We start from the raw sequence: 27,374 nt of genomic DNA on the forward strand, positions 1-27,374 counted from the left end.
TGCTTTCAATCTTTTCAATCTTTTATTTTCATTTATCTTGTTTACCTCCTACTGATGAATAATCTGTGTGGCTCCTCCTTAACTTGACAATTCTCTCCAAGTTGCTTCTGACTCTAGGCAAGCCAGTTTCTTTTCATTCATTCATTCACTCACTCACTCACCCACTCACTCACTCACTCTCTCATGGGTTCTATCAATAATTTCAGCGGTGGCCCAATTTCAAAACTCCAGTGTGAAGCTTCTATTTTAATCTAATTCAGCATGTTGTTCAGAACACAACTATTGCCACCAGTGCTGCTTATTGTTGTCCACTATGGGCAAGTAAGCCCAGTGGTGGGATTCAGCTAGTTCACACCACTTTGGCAGAACTGGTCGCTAATTTTTTGTTGCCCAGGCCCAGAACAGACTTCTGAAGCGGCATCCACACAGAACCAATTGTTCACATATTTGTATCCCACCACTGGGTAAGCCCATCAGAAACCACGAAGAAAGAACTGATTTTTGCCCTTCACAAATTGAGGAGCTCTTCAAACCTGGGAATGATATTGCTCAAACAAGGAATCCTCATTAGGGGTAAATCAGCCAAACAAATCATAGCAGCATAAGCATATTTGTTTTTTTATATGTGCCATTCAATTTTCTTTGCCAGAGATCAGATTATAAAGTACAGAGGGATGGGAAAACATTGCCCCAAACCAGCCACAGCTAGAAATAATAATAATAATAAAACATGATAAACTGGTTGCTTCATTGACCTTTACTAACAATTTTATCTGATTTCCTAATATATTTAGCAAGACAAATGTACAAAAAAAAACATTCCAAGTAATTCCCATTGTCCATCTATTAGCATAAAATAAGTATGATCACCTGGCCAAAAAATAATATTACAACAGAATAGTACTGTACAGCAGCATAAATATAAGAAATTCATTAAAAAGCATAATTTATTAGCAATGATAAATATTTCTAAGTTCATCCATACCACATAGCAAGCTTGGGCTAATGTTAATTGATGCCAACTGCTAGAGAAATTCCCTTGGAAAAGTGTGCAGAGATGTGTGTTGATAGTACAGGTCTTATGTAGTGTTCTTGTACTACAACATATTTTGCAGCTGAAGTGAATATGTCTAGAAAAACATAATGTGATCATAATACAAATTGGAGGTTTCCTGAAAGATTTTCTTAAGTGTCTATAGCTGCTAACTTGTTACTGAAATATTTTTTAGGGAAAGTGGGATGCCAAACTAGTTTTATTCATTGGGCTAAATACTTCTACATTTATTTTGCCTGGCACTATGAACACTTGAAAAGGCTTAAAACAGTTAGAAAAAATATACATCAGCTATTAAGTGCTGCAATCAAAATCAACTGGTATACAAAACAAAGAAAAAGAAACATGATAGCACTGTTAGATATAGAATTACTTTTATAATAAAATGAATTTAAAAAAGAAAATCTATTAATTTGGGAAAGTTCATTTTGCTTCGCTTACAGGGATTCAATCTAGCACTTTATTTATTTATTTATTAATGAAATTTATATGCTGCCCAATCCCTAGGGACTCAGGGCAGCGTACAAAATTGAAACAATAAATATAACAATAAAAATGAGTGCATTCATACAACATGTCCCAATCATGTCCCGCCCCCCCCCCCAGGGACATCAACCCCAGGCCTGTTGGAACAGGAAAGTTTTAATGGCTTTCTTGAAGGCTGGCAAAGTGGGAGTAGTTTGAATCTCGGGGGGAAGTTGATTCCACCACATCGGAGCCACCACAGAAAAGGCTCTTCCCCGAGGGCCCGCCAGCCGACATTGTCTGGCCGATGGGACCTGAAGAAGGCCCAATCTGTGGGACCTCACCGGTCTCTGGGAACTATGTGGCAGTATGCAGTCCTGTAAGTAACCTGTCCTAAGCCATGAAGGGCTTTAAAGGTGATAATCAACACCTTGAATTGCATCCGGAGACCCACAGGAAGCCAGTGCAGCTCGCGGAGGATAGGTGACACGTGGGTGTACCTTGGTGCACCCACAATTGCTCTGCGGCTGCATTCTGAACCAACTGCAGCCTCCGAACGCTCTTCAAGGGTAGCCCCATGTAGAGCGCATTACAGTAATTTACATTGCTTTAATTAATATGAGCACATAGTTGACCCAATGAGCTTATTTCTTCTTAGTATAATGTAAAATTATAGTATTCCTGATTTCAATTAAAACATTTGCATGGGATAGAGAAGTTTAAAATTCCCTTTCCCCACTATTACATTTCATGATCCTTGTTATGTATTAAACCAAATTCAGAAGGACTGTTATAAAAATGGTTAACTAGATGTTCAGTTCAAATCCTTAAACTCTGTTGTATATAAAACAAGCCTGTGTTTAGGCGGGAATGTTTGCTTTAAACTTATCGGCTGCCACCTAGTGGTGGTCCGTATAAATAAGAGTCAAGCGGCTGCTAGAGCCGCTTCTGTGTGGATTGAATAAACGAGCTGTTACTTTCACATTCCTGTATCTTCAATGCCTCGCCATTCCCAGTACACAACAACGCTCATGAAAACAATAGTAATAAAAAAGAACCTGTTGCAACATTATTCCAATGTAATGGTGTCAGTGGGCATCTATTTTCTTTATAGAATCAAAGAAAAATAGATTTATAAGGGCTTATTTTGACAGCCATGAGTTCCTATGGAAAGATGCAGTTGCTTTAAGTATTGCAGACTATATGGCAATGCTGTTTCTATTACTTATTTTGATGCACATTTTTTGGGAGTTGAAGCTGAAACATTGTACACTCCTCTAAATATATAATGCAGACCTTTTCTAAATGTATGTGATTTTATGTGCATTTCTGCACATCTGGATCATTTGCTGCAAACTGTATCATTCAGAAAACTTCACTCACATGCATACAGTTCAGTACTTTATGAATCCGAAGTATGACTTGTGAATGCATTACCCAGAAAATTGTTCTATGTAAAATAGCATCAACAAAATGATAGCATCAAAAACTCTATCACACAAGAGGGTTACTAGGGTAAAATAGTATGCTGTCCTGAGATTCAAAGAGGAATGGAAAGAGGTGGAAGAAGGGATGAAAGGAGAATACAAATATGATAAATAAGTGTTTAATGAGAGAAAACTTTGAACAAGCTATGTAGCATATGAGATTTTATTCTGTTTCCTATCCAAATCAGATGCCACTGTTATTTTGACAGTAGATCTTCAGAGGCCTTTCGGAAGCAAGAGATTGTTTTATGATTAAGCTTCCTGCTGACTTGCTGGAAAGTGAAAAAAGAAGCAATATCCGATGTACATTATAAAAGGCAGTGGGAGATTAAACACTGCTCATCACAAATATGTAAAATAAGTCTCTGCCTGTCACTGCTGAGACATTTTTTATTATTCACACAACCTGTCTTCTCTTCTCTCTCCCATTTTTTTTTTGTTCTTCCCACTGACTTGTTTTTTTTTTTTTTATTGAAATTTTTCAAAAGTTTTACAAATAAAAATCCACCCCCCCCTCCCCAACCACCCCACCCCCCCCCGACTTCCCAGAACTGAATATAGGATTATTTAACAAATATTTTAAAAATAACATTTGCAATTTATAAAATAATTAATAATAATAATAAAAATCACAGTAATAATATATATAATAATAATATACATAACATAAACTTTAAAATGAATAATATATACTAAAAAAAAAATAAATAAAAAGAGAAGAGAGAGAGAGAAAGAAGAAAGAAGAAAGTAGACGAAGAATAAAGCATATATATATATAAAAAAAAAAATATATGAATAATAATACATAAAAAATGTATATATATAAAAAAGAAAAAGAAGAAAGAAAGAAAGAAAAAACAATCATTACAAATTATAAAAAGGCTAAATAATATTTTTCCATATCCAAATTATGTTGTATAAAATTTATCCATTTTTCCCATACCGCAAAAAATTTTTCTTGAGATTGCTCCTTTAAGAAAGCCGAAATCTTTGCCATTTCTGCCAAATACGAAACTTTATGAAACCATTCTTGTAAAGTAGGCAAAGATTCCTTCTTCCAATATTGTCCTATTAACAACCTAGCGGCTGTAATCAAATTTAACATCAATATAACCTCCTTAGCATCACAGTCAATAACAATACCTAGTAAAAATAATTGCGGAGTAAATTTTACCCTCCTTTTAAAAATTCTTTGAATATTCCACCATATCTTAATCCAAAAAGCTTTTATATGCTTACACGTCCACCAAATATGGTAATAGGTAGCATCCAAATATCCACATCTCCAGCATTTCGGCTGTAGATTAGGGTACATAATGGACATTTTCTTTGGGTCAAGGTGCCATCTATAAAACATCTTATAAAAATTCTCTCTTAAATTTTGCGCTTGTGTGAATTTAACATTTCTTATCCAAATAAGTTCCCAAGTATCCATTGAAATCGTTTCACCAATATTCTGTGCCCATTTAATCATACAATCTTTAACTAGTTCAAGTTCTGAATCTAATTCCACTAAAACCCCATAAACTCTCTTAATATGGGTTGGCCTTTGATCTCTTACTTGTTTTAAAAAAATTTCATCTTCTCTAAGCCAGCCCATTTTACAATCCATCTTCCATCTATCCACTATTTGTCTATATTGGAACCATGAATAAGTTAAGTTTTCATGTGTTAATTCTTCCAAAGATTTTAACTGCCAGTCTTGGCCATCCCATCTTAATAACTGTACGTAAGAGACCTTGTCCATATTTACCCCTTTCCTTATACCTTCTATGGCATGCCGAGGTATAGCCCATAATGGTATTTTGAAGTCACTTTTATAATACTTTCTCCACACTCTTAGCAAAGAGTTTCTTATAATATGAGACTTAAAAACCCAATCCACTTTTTTATTAAATATTAAATAGGCATGCCATCCAAAAAATAGGTCCCAGCCTTCCAAATGAAGTATTTCTGTATTTGTTAAATTCACCCAGTCGCTAATCAATGTCAATACTACAGCATCATAATACAATTTCATATTTGGTACCTTGAGTCCACCTCTCTCACGAAAATCTTGCATTATTTTAAGTTTCACCCTTGGTTTTTTCCCTGCCCAAACAAATTTATTAATACCTTTTTGCCATTCATCTAAATTACGTTCGTTCTTTAAGATAGGTAACATTTGGAACAAAAAAATAAACTTTGGCAGGACATTCATTTTAATAACTGCAATTCTGCCCATAAGGGATAACTGTAAATTATTCCAGTTTTTTAAATCCTTCTGTACCTCCATCCACAGCTTTTCATAATTATTTTTATACAATTTTACATTAGAAGCAGATAATGTAACCCCCAAATATTTTACCTTATCAACAATTTCAAAGTCTGTTAAGTTAACTAGAGCCTGTTTATCACCATTAGTCATGTTTTTAGCTAATATTTTGGTCTTATTATTATTAATTTTAAAGCCAGAAACACGTCCATATTGTTGAATCAATTGTAATAATTTCACCACCGAAGAAACAGGTTGAGACAAAGTAACAACCAAGTCATCTGCAAAGGCTCTTAATTTATATTCTTTTTTATTAATTTCTATTCCTTTTATTTCTTGAGACTCCCGAATTTTAATCAACAAAATTTCCAGTGTTAAAACAAACAATAACGGAGACAACGGGCATCCCTGTCTTGTTCCTTTTTCTATTACAAAAGCCTCTGACAAACCCCCATTTACAATAATTTGAGCAGTCTGTTTTTGATATATATTGGATAATACTTGTAATATATTTTGTCCAAAATTCATCTCCTTGATTAAACACAGCATAAACTGCCAATTCACTTGATCAAAGGCTTTTTCAGCATCCAAAAATATCAGGCCTGCAGAGACTTGGTTATTCTTTTCTAAATACTCTAATAAATTAATAATTTGTCTAACGTTATTCTTCATATACCTTCCAGTTATAAAACCCGATTGATCCCTATGTATAAACTGCTGCAAGATCCCCATAAGCCTGTTAGCTAAAATTTTTGCAAAAATTTTATAATCCACATTTAAAAGAGATATAGGCCTATAATTTTTAGGCAAAGTAAGATCTTGACTATCTTTTGGAATCAATGATATAAATGCATTACGCCAGGATGGAGGGATCTCTAACCCCTGTAATAAATTATTAAACAGTTCACACAACGGTTGAGTCATCTCTTCTACTAAAGCTTTATAATAAATAGATGTCAACCCATCCGTACCCGGCGCTTTGCCCAATTTCAATTGTTTAATAGCTGTAACAATTTCTTCCTTAGTAATTAAACCGTTAATCTTTTTTTCCTGATCTTCTGTTAATTTAGGAAAGTTAACTTTGCCTAAATAATTATTTATATCTGTAATTTGAATATTAGTACCCTTATATAATTTTTGATAGTATTCTAAAAAAGATTTCTTAATCAATTCTTTCTGATAAACCAATTTACCATTATAATTTATTTTATCTATATTCCTCTGTTTCTGTTTTTTTCTTAACTGATAAGCCAACCATCTCCCTGGTTTATTAGCATTACAAAATGTATTTTGTTTCATAAATAGCAAATTAGTTGCAGCTTGATCAGCCATCAGCATGTTAAATTGTGTTTTTAACAATTTTAAAGCTCCTTTAACCTTTTCATCTAAGGGATTTGAAATTAAAAGTTTCTCTTTTAATTTAATCTCCTCTTCCAAGTCTTTCCGTTTCTGAGTCTGTTTCTGTCTATGCAAATTATTCATTTTTATCAAAATACCACGCATAAAAGCTTTACTTGCATCCCAGACCATTGACATTGATGTTCCCTTGTTCATATTTAAAGTAAAATATTCCTTTAAACATTCCTTTAATTTATGAACATTTTTTTCCTGTTTAAATAAATTCTCATTCACCCTCCAGGATCTCCTATCTTCCTTCTCTACAAACAGTTCCATCCAAACTGGACTATGATCGGACAATGTCCTAGGAAAAATTTTTACATTCTTCACCCTGTTGTATAAATCTGTTGTGATCAAAAAGAAATCAATTCTTGAGAAAGATTGGTGTCTATCTGAGAAAAACGTAAAATCCTTTTCTTCTTGATTACGTTCACGCCAATAGTCTCTCAATTCCCAATCTTCTTTCATATCAAAAAAGGCTTTAGGTAATTTAGCCTGTTTAAAAAAGGTAGAAGAGCCTTTTTTGTCCATTTGTATATCTAAGACACCATTCCAGTCTCCCATTAAAATCACAGATCTATAGTCCAACAAAGTTATTTTCTGATGTAGTAACCTATAAAATTGCTCCTGTTGCTGGTTTGGTGCATACAACCCCACAATAAGAATTTTCTTGCCATATAAACCAAGTTCAAGCATAACATATCTTCCGTAAGGATCTGATTCTAACAAGGTAGCGGATAAATTCTGTTTAACATAGATTACCACACCCCCTTTCTTCCCAGGGGCGGGAGATACAAAATGAGATCCCAAGCTGAAAAAGTGGACATAATGGAGGGGAAAATTGAAAGTATGGAAAAAGAAATGGAAAATGAGATTCTTATGCTTCAATATGGACAAATGGAATATGCCTTAAGAATCAGAGGCCTGGAAGAGTCTTTGCAAGAAGATTTGAAAGAAATGGTTGCAAAGGACTTTGCATTGATTTTGAATAAAGAAAAAGAGGGAATACTTAGTGAAATTGAAAAATTATTTAGGGTTAACTCTGTGGTGGCAGCACAGAAGAATCTGCCAAGAGATGTGGTAATTTACTTTGGTAAAAGATCCTTACGCAATCAAATTGTGCAAGCCTATTATAAGAAGAGATTTCAAATTGCTTCACAAGATGTCATAATTTTTAAGGAGATCCCATCTAAAATTTTAAGAAGAAGAAAGGAGTTTGCTTTTCTAGTAAATGAACTTAAAAAGAGAAAAATTCTATTCAGATGGGATATTCCGACTGGAATGGTGGTGAACTACCTGGGGACATGTCATAGACTTAATACTGTTTCTCAAGCAAAAGATTTTTATACTTCGGTCCTGGGGGTATGTGCATCGCCATCTATTAGGTCTCAACAAGTCCAGATTGAGGAGCAGAAGACAACTTGTGTAGCACATAACTCCAAAGAAAAGCAGCAACAGAAGAAGGTTAAGGAAGTTTCATATTCAGCGGTCTCTGAATCTCTGGGAGATGTTGGACTTACAAAGTCTTTGGAGCAATCTTCAAGGGTAGCTCTGGGAGAAGTTAGACCTACAAAGTCTTTGGAGCAATCTTCAAGGGTGGAATTGCTGCCTGAAATCGAAATTGGGAAATTTCAGCTTGAGGGGCACCAACAAGAGAGGAACGGGCAGAGGATAACTTGTACAACTTACAACTGTGAAGATCAACACAAGGAGGAATTCACTGAGGAAGTTTTACAGGTATCGGTCCCTGAGACTTGTGCAACATATAAATGTAAAGAAAAAGTAACATATAAATGTAAAGAGAAAGACCAACAGAAGAAGGAGGTTGAGGAAGTTTCACAGGTACTGATTCCTGAGCTGGTGGGTCAACCAGGACTTACAAACTCTTTGGAGCGATCTTCAAGGGCAGAATTCCACGCATTTTTTTCGATGCTTGCGGGCAAGAGAGACCAATATGGATTGTGCTTATAGTAGATGCAACTGGCTATTAGACAGAAGATTATGGATATTGAATGAAAATTTTAGATAAGAAGTTTGTGTTTATAGTGGGTGCAACTGGTTATTGGACAGAAAATTATGGACATTGAATGAGAACTTTAGACAAGAAGTTTACTATTGAGATTGTGGGAGAAGTAAAACTTATATCGTTTTTGGAAAATGTCTTATGTAATGTCTAAATATGTGTTTTGGGATAATAATATATTTCAGTTTTAAGTTTTAAACCTTTAATGATAATATTGTTTAAACCTGTGTTTTGAAGGGATTATAATTTGTTTATTTCAGTGAGGGGATTCTAATAAATTTGTGTTTCGAAGGGAGTATAATTTGTTTAAGTTTCAAGTAATGCTTAAATTTGGTTTTTAAATATTATTATTAATATTTCTAAGAGAAAATAATTTGCTTAATTAAATGTCTAGATTTGTTTAGGAAAGAAAGTAATGCTTAAATCTGTGTTTTTGGAGAAAGTTTATATAGAATGATGATTGTATTTAGATTTGTTTAGGATTTAAAAGTGTTTCAAGCTTTTAAATATTATTATTAATATTTTTAAGAGAAAATAATTTGTTTAACTAAATGTGTCTAGATTTGTTTAGGATTTTTAAGGTTTTTTTTTTTTTTGGATAGGTGAGAAGATGATGAAGATTGAAGGAAATATGTATTTACTTTAAGTTTTCTAAGAGTATTTAGTTTTAATGGTACAACAAAGGTTTATATGTTTATCTTTTTGTATTAGGATAAAGAAAGAGGGAGAAATTAGATTTTACATTATAGCTATAGATATTCAAAGAAAGTAATGTTTAAATTTGCGTTTTTGGAGGGAGTTTATATAGAATGATGATTGTATTTAAATTTGTTTAGGTTTTAAAAGTGTTTTAAGTTTTTTTCTCAATTAAGCCTGTACTCAGCTCTGGGAAGTCTAGGGGAGGGTTTGGGAGGTTGGGGAGGAGGGGGGTGAGGTAGGGTTGGGGGGGGTATGGGAAGGGGATTTGTTTTTGTAAAAATTTAAAAATTTTCAATAAAAAAAAAAAAAAAAAAAAAAAATGAGATCCCAAGCGAGGATTATTTAAATATTTTTGATCTTTAGCTGTAATATGAGTTTCTTGCAAGCAAATAATATCATTGTTATGTTGTTTCAAATAGTGGTAAATTTTTTTTCTCTTTTGAGGAATGTTTAATCCATTAACATTCCAGGACAGGAGCTTTGCCATCTCCCTTGGCCTTCAGCCTGGAGAAGATCCGCTCAAATTCTGCTGCTGATGAATATGTAGCAGAGCTTTTGGGTCTTGCTCCTCCCACCGGCACTGAAGCAATTTGCTGAGTAGATTCTTCAATTTCTTTTTCTTTTTCTTTTTTCTGTTGTTCTTTTTCTTTACGTTTATGTGCTGCACGGGTCATTCTCTGTTCTTTAACCTCTGGTTGAGACATCCATACCACCTGTCCAGCAGTCATCATCCCTGTACCTTCAGATTTCTGTTCCATCTCTTTGTCACTCAAGACTTTATGCATCATGGGCAAAGGAGAGCCTGCTCCCAGGACCGTTTTATAAAATTCCTTAGCTTTAGCAACTGTATTAAGTCTATAACGTGTCCCCGCATGGCTCAAAACAATGCCCATCGGAATCTCCCATCTAAATGGCATTTGTCTTGCTTTAAGTTCATTTACTAAAAAAGCAAAATCTTTTCTGCTTCTTAAAATTTTAGGTGGAATTTCCTTTAAAATAATAATATCTTGGGCAGCAATCTGAAATCTTTTATTATAAAAAGTTTGTAGAATCTGATTTCGCAAAGACTTCTTAGCAAAATATATCACCACATCTCTAGGCAAATTCCTCTGTTTTGCAATCCAAGAATTAACTCTATAAATTCTTTCCACATCCCCACGTAACTCTTCTTTATCAATATTCAAAATAACAGCCAAGTCATTAATCACCATTTCCATCAAATCTTGAGTTTTATCTTCTTTCAGACCCCTTATTCTCAAAGCATATTCCATCTGTCTATACTGGAACATAAGAATATCATCTTGTGAAGTCTCCACTTTTTTCTCCATATCTTGAAATTTATAATCCAAAAGTTCAACTGTTTCTTCAATTTCCTCTACTCTGGAGTCCAGCTTCACAACCACTGAGGCCATTCCAGATAGAGCTAGAAGTATATCATCCCTCAAAATAGCATTATTCTGTTCTAAAAGCTCCTTCATCTCTTTCTTCATTTCCTCCTTAGTTTCAGATTTATTCTGGTCCAAAAGTTGTTTCATTTCCTCCCTAAACTGTGAGACAGCACTTACCATTATTTCTTTAATGTCTTGTGCTGATGTGCCAGATGGGGGAGGTGAAGGTGGAGTGGATTTAGGTTGCTGCACTGAGGGTATTATTTTAAGTTGTTGTTGCACAGTAGAAGTAGCAGGAGAAGAAGTTACTTTAGAAGCTGCAGTAGCTGGTTGTCGTTTTGAAGCCATTTTAATTTATCTTCCTTTCTTCTTAAAAATACCGATAAAAATAAGTAATCCAAAAAAAAATTAAAAATAAGATAAAATAGAATAAAATAAGATCAATCTAAAAGTCCCCAAGAATAAAAAAGTAAAAAAAGTAAAAAAAAAGCAGTATTAAACAACAATTCAGCCGATCCGTCTTTTAAAGGAAAAAAAACTTTCAAAACGCCATTTTACTTTCACTCTCACTTTTCCGCCCGAAAAAAAAAGAGAAAGCTCAAAAAAAATAAAAAAAAATCAGCAGATACTAAATAAACTAAATAAACTAAAAAAAATAAAATAAAGCTAAACTATAAATAAAATCCTTTAAACAGTTCTGTCCGGTTTAAGATTACTCACGGTTTCTTTAAGTACGGAGATGGTAGCGGCGTCTCGCTTTGTTTCCGAAGAAACAAAGACAGCTGAGAGGCGGAGAAGGCAATGAACTCCGAGGGAACCCTCTTTCTACCCCCCTAAAAATAAAAATCCAGGGAGAGTTAAGAGGTTCTACCTCTATTCATGCGATCTCTACCCCTTCCCTTCGCCCGGGAAGGGGATTGCGAGCCGCGGGCCAGCTGGTAAACGCTGTGCTCCGCGGATCTGACACCTTCTCAGGAGGACGGCTACAAAGTAGCCGCCATCTCCACCGCTTTAACCACCGGAAGTCCCTTCCCACTGACTTGTTGTTCTAAGTGAACTTGTACTCTCTCATGGAATGTGAAGGGTAAGCGCTAAAAATAGTATCATTAAAATGGGTCCTTCAAATGTTGTGTTATACTAAATATTCTCTTATTAGCAAGAAACACCGCACTCTTTTCAGGTTCATTATAGAAAGCTACTCATCATAATTTGCTCTAAGGGACAATTATATTTCAAAAGAGCATTGCTAAGAAGGAGTGAAGTTTCCTCTGTGCCGGAGAACGAACTGTGGCAAGCATTCACTAGAAGCCAATTGTAGCATGTATGCTTGGCATTGACCTTTGTCCATTCATTACCTGGAGTGATACATTTGAAAGAACTGTGGCAAATTAAACCAGTTGCTAGATAAATCTAAACCTAATGACTTATTGAAAAGATAAATACAGTAGCTGAGTCCTAGATTAATTGCAGAGAACTTTCATATAGGCTCTGCTATGCTACTTTTAAATTGGCATGACAAGTCTTTGACATGTCCATTTTCTTCTGAGATTTTGGTTAGCTATTTAGATGATATTGATATATATCTTCTTAGGAATCTTCTGTTTTCTGTCACAGATGATCACACTATGAGTATTTCATTATCCTAATTAACTTTTTTTCCCCATTGAGGATAGCAATCCTCTTTTTTGGGGAGGCTGTAAAGCATCTCTGCATAATTACGCAGTGTCCTTTATAGACCAAACAATTCTTCCATTTCTATGTAAGAATTTGCAAGAGAAAATTTTTTGACATATTTTTCCTTTTCTCTTTTTTATTGTATTTCATTTGGTTGACTGTTTTTTTTTCCTAAGGAAAAAAAATAATGCAGAAAAAGGCCCAAAATTGTTAAAGAGATTACCCCCCCAATCAGATATTATTGCTTTCATGTTTACAGAAAAAAAAAATCTAATGAAAATGGAAAATGGAGAATGGTTTTTATACAGCTTTAGTGATGGTGATGATAGTGATAATGTAACAAAAATCTGCTTTGCAATTTCTCAGATGTTTTCTTTCCTTTCTACCAAAACAAGGCTCCAAGGAGGCTTGATGACTAGAAAATTGACTCAGCCAAATGATAAATGAATAATTACCAGAATCCCATACTCTACCCATAAGAAATTCACATAAAATTGTCTTCTTATTTGAAATAAATTTATCTTTCATCAACTCAATGAGACTAAAATGCAGGGACTCTTTTTTTCTGCTATTTTTAAAATTCTTTGCATTCCAGTAAAATCTTACTGACGAAAAGATTAAAAGGATGACTAACACATACACACAGAAAGCCATAATTCTTCTCATGTGCCCTCTAGCTGCATATTTGCTTTCATTATAAGAATTGGCAGCAGATATCACAACCCTGATCCATTTTAGATGGGGATAGACTCAGGACATTGTTTTATCAATCAGAGATGGTAAGTTTGCAAACTGTCCCCAAGGAAAAACAAAACAGCCTTGCTTACCGTCTGGAATGGTATTTCAAGAATGGCTTGCAAACTATTTTCAATGAAGTCGGGGACTTTGGAAGACAGGAGGAGCCAACCATTTTTACAGCTGGGAGCAATGATCTGGAGAAACACAAAGCAGGTATGTTTTCCCCAGTGGTGGGATTCAAATATGTGAACAACCACTTCTCTGTGTGGATGCTGCTTCCAGAAGTCCATTCTGGGCCTGGGCAACAAAAAATTAGCTACAGGTTCTGCCGAACTGGTGCTGAAGTGGCTGAATCCCACTGGTTTTTCCCCAACTTGATTCTTGGAGGAATGATTTGCAATCTCTCAGATGCATTGCCATTGCTCTACTGGTGATCCTATGGAAACAATCAAAGGAGACACTGATGTCCAACACATTTTTAATTTTTGTTTGCTGCATCTAGCGAATTTCAGTAGTGGCTTCTCCTTTATAAATCTTTCCCTCTTTTTTTTCTTTTCTTTTTATTTTTATTTTTCCATAGCAACTGCAATTCTTGATCTATCATCATCCTTCCCCACAATTTAGTTGAGAAGGAAGCCTCACATAATAATAAACCTAGGACTGTAATGGAAACCACTAGAAAGTGCTGTTTTAGAAGGACAGAGATTTAAATATAGACAACATTACCTCACTCTCTTGAAATTGTTTTTGTTGTGGAGAAGCTATTGGATTAAGACTGGGAAGATCTACATTCAAGTCCATTCTCAACTACTTTCTCAGACCAACCTGGGGCACTTTCTCAGACCAACCCGTCTCATGGGATTGCTTTTGGGAAATAAATGAAAGGAGAACCCACATAAAGAGCCTGGAGCTCTTAGAGGGGTTGTGGAGATGCAAATATACATAGAAAAATAAGTCATTTTTTCATTTCCTGTGTGTAAAAATTAATTTACTTTAGTCTGCCTGATAAAGTAGCTGTAATTCTATAACTTAACATCACTATCAGCAGCAGAGGCAGCTATATTACATACAATATTCAGAGATTTCCCTGAAAATATGTGAAAATATATTCATTCTTCCTTGCAGAGCCTCATCAATCTTTTTCAGTAGAGGGCTGTGGCATACAAAGTCATGTTGTAAACTCCCCCCCCCCTTTTGCATGTTTAACTATTTTAATAGTGACATTTTTGTTGGTTCCACTTACAAAATCAAATGTTGATCAGTTTCAAAAGCTGATGCATAAGTAAATGACATGTAGCAAGGATTCAAATCTGGGTTATGGTGCTTGAAAATATGTTGAATAAGGAAGATGTTGCATAATTAATCCAAATGCAGATAATGACTTGCATGAATTAAGTAAAAATTAGTTCAAGAATTGCTTAAGCACCCTTATGGATATGTGTCCCAAACAAGCTGCTAAAAGTGCAGGGAATTCAGTTCATTGTTCAGATAACTGTGTGTACCTTCTTCAGTGTATGTCAGAAATATTTATTTAAATACTGTAATGAAGCATCAGGATTTTATGGAGCAGATGTCATTTTATGAAAAGTAGTTCCCTGACAAGCAAGATGTACTGCTTATGTCTTAGAGTTTATATATTAAATCACTTATGTGCATTATTCATGGTGCCTATTACATGATTTCTACAAGGTAAAATGTTTCACCATTTTATATCATACATATATATTTGAGTGCCCTGTCCAAACAACAGGATGAAAACCATTACAAACTTTCAATTCTCTATACATCTCATCTTCCATCAAAAATGCATCCAACTCACTTGTAATGATTAATACACACTTAAAATATATTGAGGGAAGGACCTAAACTAATTCATGTAAATTTTCTGACATAATTCACAGTTTGCATGAAGCTTTTGGGGTAGTCCAACTAATAATCCTCCAGGGCTGTGAATGAATAAGAGGAAGAAAGAATAAATATGGTGAAGTACTGGGTCACCTGCCTCACAATAGCTAAAGCTAAGAATTGGAGAAGAGCATTTTGAAGACAACGTATTTGTGCCTTTGCATCATTGTCAATTCCTGGTGACTGTCTGGATAAGTTCCTGCAGCTTTCTTGGCAAGATTTTCAAAGGACATTTTTTATTGTCCTCAACTATGGTGAAACAAAGGAGGGCACTGCATCAATTATTTCAGTTATCTTTTCGTGGGGAAGAATTCTAACATGAAAGCCCATTATGAAAAGTGGACTTCCTTCCTTCCTTCCTTCCTTCCTTCCTTCCTTCCTTCCTTCCTTCCTTCCTTCCTTCCTTCCTTCCTTCCTTCCTTCCTTCCTTCCTTTAGAATATATGTTCTCTAGATCAATGCCTTAACCCCTAAATTAAACTAAAGACAATATTTGAAGATGAATCCTGAGAGACACTCTACTGTTTTGAAGAGTAAGCAAATCTAATATGCCAGTTTAGATCAGTTGTTACCTATATATTCACTAACTTACAAAAGAGAATTTCAATAGCTTCATGTACCAACTGACAATATCTACTAACAGTTGTTCCAGCATCAATAAATTAAAATAACTCACTTATATCAATAAGTGAAGGAATTTTCTTGACTTTTTCAAAGTACACCATTCTACAATCCCCAAATTAGGAAATTTAGTCATAGTGGAGAAGAATTCCCTGTTCTTATCTCTTGGAAACATAAGGAGATTATCTGCAATAAAGAGGGTAATCATGGCTACAATTTGATCTAATTTCCCTCCAGACTAATACAGGCAGAGGTATATATTGAAGGAAGGTAAAAAAAATCAAGATGATGCTACTTCCACGCAGTCAATGCCAAAACTCCTTTTTATTAGATCTGTTATGGTAAAATGCATGCAAAAGTGAGGTAGGGGTTGAATTTAACTGTAGGGTTATAGCCTTTTTGTTTTACATTTTTGACCCCCTTGTGGGAAGTCAGCCCCCCAGAGAAGGAAATATTAAAAGGGCAGAAAAATATATTTTCTAAAAAGATATTAAAGAGACAGAAAAGCATACCCAGTTTTTAATAGCCCCAAGTCTGCCTCCCCCAAGCAGAAGCCAGCTCTGTACAAATGCAGATGTAAATCATCAGGAAAGTTGGAGCTAGAAGGTTAGGAAGACAAAGACACCTAAAATCTGCATACCTCACCCAAACTCTAAGAGTCATTAGCCCCAGCACCAGGGAAGCAGGATATGACCTTTGGGACATAATAGGATTAAGAATACCAGAAGGGCACACCAAGACTCAGGTCAGAATATGTGACACAGGAAAGACAAAAGCCTAAAACAGGAACAGGAAACTACTCCAAACAAAAGATTCCAGAGGGTATAAAAACCTACTCCTCACATGTGCTCAGCCCTTTTTTCTCCTCTTTCCTGCCAGAACTATATTTCTGTCTGGCTCTTCAATAAACTGCAACCTTCTTTCTAAAGCAGTTGCCATGTTGTTTATCCCTGGCTTGGATGAACCAGGATGAAGACTTTTCCTTCAACACCTTCTTCTCACCCATTTTTTTTAATTACAGGTATTTTCATTTCTTTAAAAGCCTGATTTACTTTGTTCCTTTAATTAATCAGAGTTATATTTTTTAATCTCACTCTGTTTTAACTACTACTGATTTCTGAAAATCAATTCAGACTAAGTTAAAGGAGAACAGTTCTAATTTTTTTTGTGTTAAACTGGAGTATTTAGATCTTGCACCAAATTTGTAGTCTATGTCCCTAATATTTTCTCTAAGTAGTAAAAAAAAAAAAAAAACACCTCTAAGCAGTTACTGTTTCTGTTGTTAACATGGCCATTTTTCATCCATCCATTCTTTAGTTCAAAAAATGTCAATGAACACCCTTTCTAATGTGATAGTGTGTAATATAGGATTTTTCTTACTTTCATAGCAATCCCTCAGAACAAAGAGGGTGAGGAGATCTGTTTATCTTGAGTGTTGAGAAGAAAAAAGAAGAAAAGGAAATATTGATTAATGTAGGTCTATTTTCAGATCAAAGTAACTCTTCTGATCAGGCTGCCCTTAATTGGCTTAGCTGCAGCCTTTAAGGTGAATATTATAATCATGTGGTTAAAAAAAGACTATATAAAGGCTTTCATTCACAATCACCCTGATGAGATGAAGGATGGACAGGTTGAGTATATTTCATTTAAAGTTGGTCCCAAAGGATTATTGGAAGATTTGGAAACAATGCAGAAATGGGCTGAACAAATTCTTGCTTTCTTCAAAAGGCATGCAAACAAACAATAGCAGATAAATGCTTATGGTGTGCTGTGTTTTGCTCAGACAAAGGACTGGTATTGGAAATTAGAGCAATAATCACCTGAAGGACTTTCCATTGTTTATTTCCATGAAACTTCTAGATTGGGCTATAGGGAAATTATTTTTTCCCTCCCCCTCCCTACCCAGGAAACAATTAGCCTCTTTCTAAAATCTTGGAAGTTTCCATTGTGAAATGATGGAAGTTAATTGTTTTTTTTTTTAAAAAAAAGAGAGACTATGTCATTCTATTTTTATGGACTTTCTCTCTGCCAAGCATAAACAGTTGGCTACGGATCTATGTGATTTTTTTTTCTTCCTAAAACTGGAAAACTGCTTCTGTTCAAACAGATATCATTAGATAGCATAGATATCATGCTGGCTGAGGAATTCTGGGAATTGGAGTCCACAAGTCATAAAAGAGCCATGTTTGAAGACCCCTGGTCTATGAGAACACAGGTTAATGTAAATTAAGGAAGCAGCAGCATTTTTGATAGCTTCTTTTTCCATCAAGGATAATGGATGGTTTCATGCCTTGTCATGATTAAAGGAGACCCTCAAATCAACTGAATTTAACTGAGTAGCCATTGATTTCAGAGGATCTCCTTTAAGTATGACAAAGGCTGGATACAACTCAATGTGTTTTTGTAAAGCTGAATCTTTCAAATTCATTGTTCAGATGATAATTAATGTTTGGAACATTTGTTTTTATTGCACACAGCTATATATTGTGGAGATGGAATTAGCTGCTTGGCTATATAAGAAGAATGGTGGACAATTGTAAAAACAAGCAAAATAATGAGCCATCACATTCTTGGAACACATTCTCTACCAAATAATGCCTGCCAAATATTTCAGATGTTAATCAAGATCTCAGAATGAATATATGGCAGCACGATGCAAACATTTCCATTTTTACTGCTTTTGTTCCTACTGAATTTCAAACATCCATTGAATATATTGTTTTTCTTTTTACCATTTGTAGGAAATTACATAGTCAGTAATTGTTCTGGACAGAGTCTACATTACTTTTTATAAAATTTTACCCAACTAACAGTGCACAGTTGGTGCTAATTTTCTAACTTTCCAGTCAGAAGTTTACATTGCTTTAATTAATTTCCTTGATTATCCATGGATGTATAATTTCCTATCAGCATGTATATTTTTACTAATAAATATCCTTATCTAGTTATTTGGGTCACATGAATCATTCACTATCCAACAATTTATAGAGTAAAGTAGAAACATTTAGATGTGTATATTTTGATCAAGCATTATTATTTGTAGGCTTTATTTCCTCAGAACTAATTTGTTTTGTACTGGAGTCTGGAATAAAGAATTCTTAAAAACTGATCATACAATTACCCATTAATGCTTAATAAAATCCAGAAGATATAAAGAAATGTATTCCAAGGATGTTTGTGCAAAACATTCTTTACAAACCTGGGACAGCAAAATGGAGAAGAATCCTGAGTATATCATGGACAGACAAGAAAACAAACAAATGGATCATCGATCAGACCAACCAAGTTCTTACTTGATGCACAAATGACCAAGTTCAAATTATCTTACTGAGCACAGATTATGTGAGAATTAGCTCTCTGAAATGAGAAAGGTGGAAGGAAAGAGAAGAAGAGGATGACCATCAGCAAGGTGATCAGATACAATGACAGTGAGTGCATACTGAAAATCATGAAAGATCAGGTTAGGGACAGATGACCATGGAGAAAAAAATATCTATGTAGTCACTAGCATCTCAGAAGGGACCCTCCTAGTTTCCATCTAATGCTTTCAGACTTGCAAGGTTGTACTGCTGTAACCTCAGAATAATGGTGGTATTAGTACTCCTGGTTTGTGCTTTTTGTCTGGACTACCGGTAAGGACTTATAGTACTCCTTCTCTGACAATGTCTTCATTCATTTTACCTGTCATGGTCCCCACCCTAATATCTCTGCCCTCCATCATTTATTTATTATTTATTGAAACACTGCTGCTTTCTATTTTAATTATTTTAAATAAAGCACCAACAGTCTAATAAAATGTATGCTGAGAGTGTTTACAGTGAATGGTTCAATGAAGCAATCATAGCACACTTGCCCATTTGCACTTTTGTCTTTTTAGAAGTGGCATTTTCATGATACAGAATACGACCTTTAAATAACCTGCCTCTCTTAATTCACATGCTGATTAAGGAAACTTAGGAAGACATTGTTTTACACAACAGAGTTGACATTTCTGGTATGCCAGTTTTTCTCAGCCTGATCCCCTGCCCATTCGGGGTTGTATGACAATGACTCCTATTTGTAATTTACATTTTGATGGCAACCGTCCAAATTATTTTATCATCTAAAATGAATACTGTACATTGATTGGGTTTTACAATTTCAGTCTGCCAATTTAAATGAGCTAGCATTGAATGAACAAGGTTGACAATTGGAAGAGGCTTCTAGGATCACCAGAAGATTTATTAAATTTTGCTGGTTGGGGAAAGATTGCCATATTTTTCAAACACAAGGCATAAAATGGTTATTGTTCTCTGTTCCGTTTCAATTTGGGATAGGTGGATTAATGCAATATTTGCAGAGGCTTAAAGAATGTATAAAAATGGCAAAAGCATTTAGACTGATATATCACCCACAGTGCTTTACAGCACTCTCTGGGTGGTTTACAAAGTAAGCATTATTTGTATATTGCCCCCAACAATCTGGAACCCTAATTTACTGACCTTGGAAGGGTGAGTCAATCTTGAATCCCTCCAGGATTGAACTCCAGGCTGTGGGAAGAGTTTGCCTGCAATACTGCACTTTAACCACTGCGGCACCTGTTTTGTCAGTTTATATTTATGCATGCATTACAGATTAGTGCAATAGAACAGAATAAACATGCAACAAAAATAACACTGTAAATTATTCCCTTGGGGGAGGAAGTCATGATGTTTCATATTATACCAAAGTTTAATTCAGGCATTTCCTATCTGATACAAGAAAAGATAATCCTGAATTGAGGAACCTATTTTACAGTTAGAGGATTTTTGTATGAATCAAAAACCTGCATGTTCAGTGTTCTACATTTTGTGGGAAATCTTCTGTATACAGTATAAAAACAGTATAAAACTGTATAAAAACAGTATAAAAACAGTGGCAGGATCTCTTCGCAAGTTTAGCCCTGCTCTGTAGAAATCCTAGAAATGAGTTATTGAGACCACAAAACAGTATCTTTCTCTTATGCAAAGGGGTGTGTATATGTGCCTGAAAAGAAACATTTAAAAAGAAATAATAGATTTAAATATACAAAGAAAGGTGGAGCTACCAAATTATCCAATCTGTCCCTATATTACTACCAATTTCTTTAGAATCCTGGTTGAAGTCTTTCTTTGACTAATACAATTTTTGCTGTTGTTATTTAATCAGCAGGGTATTCACTGCTTCTAATTTCCATTATCATTTGCTTTTACAATTTCTCAGATTTGATCTTCATCTACTTATTAAAGAGAATAATGAAACAAAAAGTCAGTGTTAAAAGCAGTGTTAAAAGCCAGATATATTTCCCAAGCCAGATTTATGATCCCATTCAATAATAATAATAATAATAATAATAATAATAATAATAATAATAATAATAATAATAATCAGTCAGTACCTGACAAGGAAGAAACAGTGCAGTTCTGGAAGCAGATATGGGATAACCCAAAGAAATACAACAAGGATGCGGCTTGGTTAAAAGAGGTGGATGCAAATAAAACAGAAGTGAAATGAAAGAACTAGTAATAACAACAAAAATGGTAGAAAAAAGAGCAAAGAAAATCAAAAATTGGTCAGCACCAGGTGAAGATGAACTGCATGGGTTTTGGTTGAAACATCTAACTGTTATACACCCACTCATTGCCAAGCAGTTCAACAATATACTACAAGGAGGAGAAATTGAAAAGTGGCTAACAACTGGGAAAACCTACCTAATAATGAAAAATCCAGCAAAAGGGGCAACACCAGGTAACTACAGGCCAATTACCTGCTTACCAACAACTTTCAAATTACTAACTGGTGTGGTAGCTGATGCAGTACAACAGCATCTAGTTGAAAACAATCTCTTTCCACCTGAGCAGAAAGGAAACCGCCCCAATAGCAGAGGAACAAAAGATCAACTCCTAATAGACAAAATGATCTTGGAAAACTGCAAGAAAAGGAAGACCAACCTGAATGTGGCATGGATTGACTACAAAAAGGCATTTGACTCTCTGCCACATGACTGGATAATCAAGTGCCTAGAAATAACAGGAGTCAGTAGAAACATCAGAAAATTTGTGCAAAGATCGATGGCACAATGGAAGACACAGTTGCAGATCAATGGTGAGAGACTGGGAGAGGTTAATATCAAGAGAGGAATATTTCAAGGAGATTCATTGTCACCATTACTATTTGTTATTGCACTGTTTCCTCTGTCAACAATACTGAATAACTCAGGACATGGCTATCAAACATCAAAAACATCTACCAGACTATCCCCTCTCCTTTACATGGATGATCTGAAGCTGTATGGAAAAACATCATCTGAAATAGAATCGCTGCTCAACACTGTCCGTATATATAGCCAAGATATTGTAATGGAGTTTGGCTTGGACAAATGTGCCACACTTACTATCAAACAAGGAAAAATAGTGAAAACTGAAGGAATCAAGATGCCCCACAAAAATAACATTAAGAGTCTGGATGAGGAAGATTACTACAAATACTTGGGTATCCTTCAAGCTGACAACATCAAGCACATTGAAGTCAAGAAAAAGATTAGAGGTGAATACATCAAGAGAGTGAAGAAGATCTTAAAGTCCAAACTCAATGGAGGAAATACCATAAAGGCAATCAACACCTGGGCAATTCCAGTCATTAGGTACACAGCTGGAATAGTGGACTGGACTCAAGCAGAACTAAAAGCAATGGATAGGAAGACCAGAAAAATAATGACAATGAATCATGCCCTTCATCCACGCAGTGACATTGACAGACTTTATCTACCAAGGCAAATAGGTGGGTGTGGAATGCTACAAGTACATCAGATGGTTGAAGAAAAAAAATGGCTTTGGAAGAATATCTGAAGAACAATGATGAAGATGCACTGAAATTAGTATATCAGGAAGGCTTACTGACTACTGGAGAGACCAAACTGGCCTACAAGAAAGACCAGATGAAGAACAGAATAGAGGCATGGGAAGACAAAGCACTACATGGCCAATACATTAAAAAAATAGCTGAGAAAGCAGATATTAACAAGATCTGGCAATGGCTAAGAGCAGGAAAATTGAAGAAAGAGACCGAGTGACTAATTCTGGCTGCACAAGACCAAGCCTTAAGGACAAATGCATATAAAGTCAAAATTGAGAAGACAGCAACAGACAGTAAGTGCCGCCTATGCAAAGAAGCTGAAGAAACAGTGTACCACCTGGTAAGCTGTTGCAAGAAGATTGACTGACTACAAGCAGCGGCATGACAAAGTAGCAACAATGGTGCATTGGAAGATCTGCAAAAAATATCATTTGCCTGTAAGCAAAAACTGGTGTGATCATAAAATAGAGAAAGTCATAGTGGGTAAGGACTCGATAGATAGACAAAATGCCAAATCCAGTCTGAACATCTGGCTGACTGTGCGATGATCCATAATAATAGTAATAAAGTTGGAAGGGACCTTGGAGGTCATCGAGTCCAATCCCCTGCTCAGGCAGGAACCCTACACCATTTCGGACAAATGGCTGTCCAGTCTCTTCTTAAAAACTTCCAGTGTTGGAGCATTCACCGCTTCTGGAGGCAGGTTGCTCTATTGGTTAATTGTTCTAACTGTCAGGAAGTTTCTCCTTAGTTCTAAGTTGCTTCTCTCCTTGATTAGTTTCCATCCATTGCTTCTTGTCCTGCCTTCAGACGCCTTGGATAATAGCTTGACTCCCTCTTCTTTGTGGCAGCACCTGAGATATTGGAACACTGCTATCATGTCCCCCCTCATCCTTCTCTTCGTTAAACTAGACATACCCAATTCCAGCAACAGTTCCTTATATGTTTTAGCCTCCAGTCCCATAATAATCTTTGTTGCTCTTCTCTGTACTTTTTCTAAAGTCTCAGCATCTTTTTTACATTGTGGTGACCAAAACTGGATGCAGTATTCCAAGTGTGGCCTTACCAAGGAATTGTAAAGTGTATTAATACTTCACAAGATCTTAATTCTATCCCTCTGTTAATGCAGCCCAGCACTGTGTTGTCTTTTTTGGCAGCTGCAGCACACTGCTGGCTCATATTTAAGTGATTGTCCACTAGGACTCCAAGATCCCTCTCACAGTTACTACTATTGAGCTAGGTACCCCCTATACTATACCTGTACATTTGGTTTTTCTTGCCTAAATGTAGAACCTTACTTTTTTCACCATTGAATTTCATTTTGTTAGATAGCACCCAGTGTTCAAGTCTGTCAAGATTCTTCTGTATCTTAAGCCTCTCTTCTGGAGTGTTGGCTATTACTGCCAGCTTGGTGTCATCCGCAAATTCGATGAGTTCCCTATCTATCCCCTCATCCAAATCATTGATGAAGATGTTGAAGAGCACTTGGCCTAGAACAGAACCCTGGGGCATCCCACTACACACTTCCCTCCATGTAGATGTAGTTCCATTGAGGACCACCCGTTGAGTACGGCCGGTCAGCCAGCTACGAATCCATCTGGTGGTGATGCTGTCTAACTCACATTTTTCTATTTTATCGAGTAGTAGGTTGTGATCTACTTTATCAAATGCCTTACTGAAGTCCAAGTAAATTATATCCACAGCATTCCTCTGATCCACTCATTTTGTCACTTGGTCAAAGAATGCAATAAGGTTTCTCTGGCATATGATAGCTAGTGTATAAATTAAGACAACAGAAAGCGAAATCATGGATTACTAATCTGGTAGATGAAAATGGAGAAATCCAGGGGGAGGACACTGTAAAAAGGGACATTGCTCAAAGATTTTACGAAAATTGATATAAGAGTAATGAGGGAAGAAGTATGGAACAGATAACAGAATATTTGGTAAAGGCAGAGCTGCCAAAAATATCAGAGGAAATAAAATCTATGTTAAATGAGGAAATAAGCATGTCAGAATTAATTAGGGCTATAAATAGACAAAAAATTAATAAGGCGACAGGTCCAGATGGAATACCTGCTGAATTATATAAAAACTTGCAGAGTGTTTTTAATCAATATCTATTAGAGGTCTTTAATGCAGTACTTATCGAAGCCAAAATACCTAAGTTCTGGTTAGAGGCAAATATAACACTGATTCCAAAAGCAGATACGGAAAAAATATTGGTACAAAATTATAGACCCATATCTTTATTGAATTCGGATTACAAAATTTTTGCTTCAATAATGGCAGAGAGATTTAAAAAATATTTAATAGATTTTTTACACCCAGATTGAAACGGCTTCTTACCAAATAGGCAGATTAAACAGAATATGAGAACAATCTTAGATATCCTAGAATTTTATGAATCACATAATGATCGGCAAGTGGCACTTCTGTTTTTGGATGCTCAAAAGGCTTTCGATAATGTCAATTGGCAATTTATGATACAACAATTAAAATTGGGAATTTCTTAAACGTTATAACTGCAATATATTCCAAACAATACGCACAGATTATAATAAACGGGGTGGCAACAGATAGATTTAACATACAGAAAGGCACTAGACAGGGATGCCTCTCTCGCCATTGTTGTTTATTTATACTCTAGAAATTCTTGTTAGAGCAGTAAGGCAAGAAGAACAGATTAGAGGACTCAAGATTAAGAAAGAAGAGTATAAACTTCAGGCTTATACATATGATCTAGCATTTATTTTGGAAGACCCAGAACACTATGGACAGAAATTATTTGAAATTTTAGAAGATTACGGAGATTATGCAGGTTTAAAAATAAATAAAAATAAAACAAAGATTATTACTAAAAATATGACTGATATTCAAAAAAGATTCCTCGAGGTTAAATTAGGTATACAAGTAGTTTCTAAATTTAAATATTTAGGGATAATCATTTCTGCACGTTGTTCATCACTTAAAGAAGATAATTATGTTAAATTAATGCCAAAAATTAAAGTTGATCTAGAAAGTTGAAAAAATTTACACCTCTCGTTACTTGGGAGAATTGCTGCTGTAAAAATGAATATCCTACCCAAATTGATTTTTTTGTTTCAGAATATTCCAATTTTCTTGGATAAAAATTTCTTTAAGGAGTCAAATAAAATAACTTTAGAATTTGTATGGGCTGGTAAAAAGGCTAGAATAAAATTAAAGGCTTTACAGGATGCCAAGGAAAGGGGTGGTTTAGGCTTTCCTGATTGGGAATTATATTACCAGGCCGCGGCCCTATCTTGGATTAGTGATTGGATAACCTTAGAGAATCAAAGATATATTCAGTTAGAGGGTTATGATCTTCAGCAGGGATGACATGCTCATATGTGGAAGGGGCAAAATAGAAATTATCAATATTTTTTAAAACACAAGGTTCGGCAAGGGTTAATTAAAAGTTGGAATACTGTTAAATCTCAATACTACATAAAGATTCCGACATGGTTATCGCCATTGGAGGCAGTTATATACCCAAATTTGTTCAGGAAAGATAATGTTATTAGGTACAAAGACATTTTGACAGAAGAGGGTCTTTTAAAATCTAAGCAAGAGTTAAGACAATATGGAATAGAGATAGAATGGTGGTCCTATCTCCAGATCCAAGCAAGATATCTGAAAGATAAACATGAATGGGATATTTATAGACAAGATACAGGTCTAGATAAAATTTTGCTTGGTCCAAAAAAAAAAAAACAAAAACAAATAAGGAATATTTATAAACACCTATTGGAGTACAGGTTATTTGAAGAACAGGTTAAAGAAACAATGGTGACATGGGCGATAGATTTAGGACACAACATCAATTTGGATCAATGTGGATGCAAAATAATAAAATTACATTGGTGTCATCATACAAAAAAAATTCATATAAGATGATTTACAGATGGCATCTCCCTCCAGCAAGATTAGCCAAAATGTACAAAGGATACTCATCATTATGTTGGAAATGTAAAAAGGAAAAGGGCACATATTTTCATGTTTGGTGGCACAGAGATATTGGCGTATGGTTTGGGAATGGGTAACAGAAATTAGTATGCAAAACATCCAGTATAAGCCTGAGACATTGTTTTAGGAATTCTTGAAAATAATGTTAGTAAAGAAGATAGATATTTATTCACTCATGTGGTTACAGCGGCAAGAATTGTATTCGCTCAAAATTGGAAAGCTACGGCTATACCTAGTGACGAAATCTTAATTCATAAAATTATGCACTGCGCAGAATTAGATAGGTTAACAAGAGACTCAAAAATCAGGATGAAACGGATTTTTACCAAATTTGGGATAAATTTTATAGATGGTGGGGGGAAAAATATGGTAGTCATTGTAATGAGATAAGTTAAGATTAAGATTAGAGTGATGTTATTGTAAAGGTTTTTTTTTCTTATATTAGTAGTTAATTGTGAATATGAATTATGACGTATGTCAAATCTGATTTACCATGTTCAATGTTTTTAATTTTTGTTATTCAATAAAATTTTATTTAAAAAAAAAGGTTTGTCTGTCATGATCTGTTTTTGACAAACCCATGTTGGCTTTTAGTAATGACTTTGTTTGCCTGTAGGTGTTCGCTGATTCGTTGTTTGATTAACTTTTCCAGGATCTTCCCAGGTATTGACATCAGGCTGATGGGTCTGTAATTTCCTGGATCCATTTTTTTTTTCCTTTTTTTGAAGACGGGAACTATATCAGCTCTTTTCCAGTCCTCTGGTAGTTCCCCAGTGCTCCAAGATCTTTGAAAAAGATAGTTCAGCAATTTATTAGTATGAGGGATTTTT

Source organism: Crotalus tigris, unplaced genomic scaffold (assembly GCF_016545835.1).
Source record: "Crotalus tigris isolate CLP2741 ecotype Arizona unplaced genomic scaffold, ASM1654583v1 scf7180000024372.1857965, whole genome shotgun sequence".
Classification (NCBI taxonomy): Eukaryota; Metazoa; Chordata; class Lepidosauria; order Squamata; family Viperidae; genus Crotalus; species Crotalus tigris.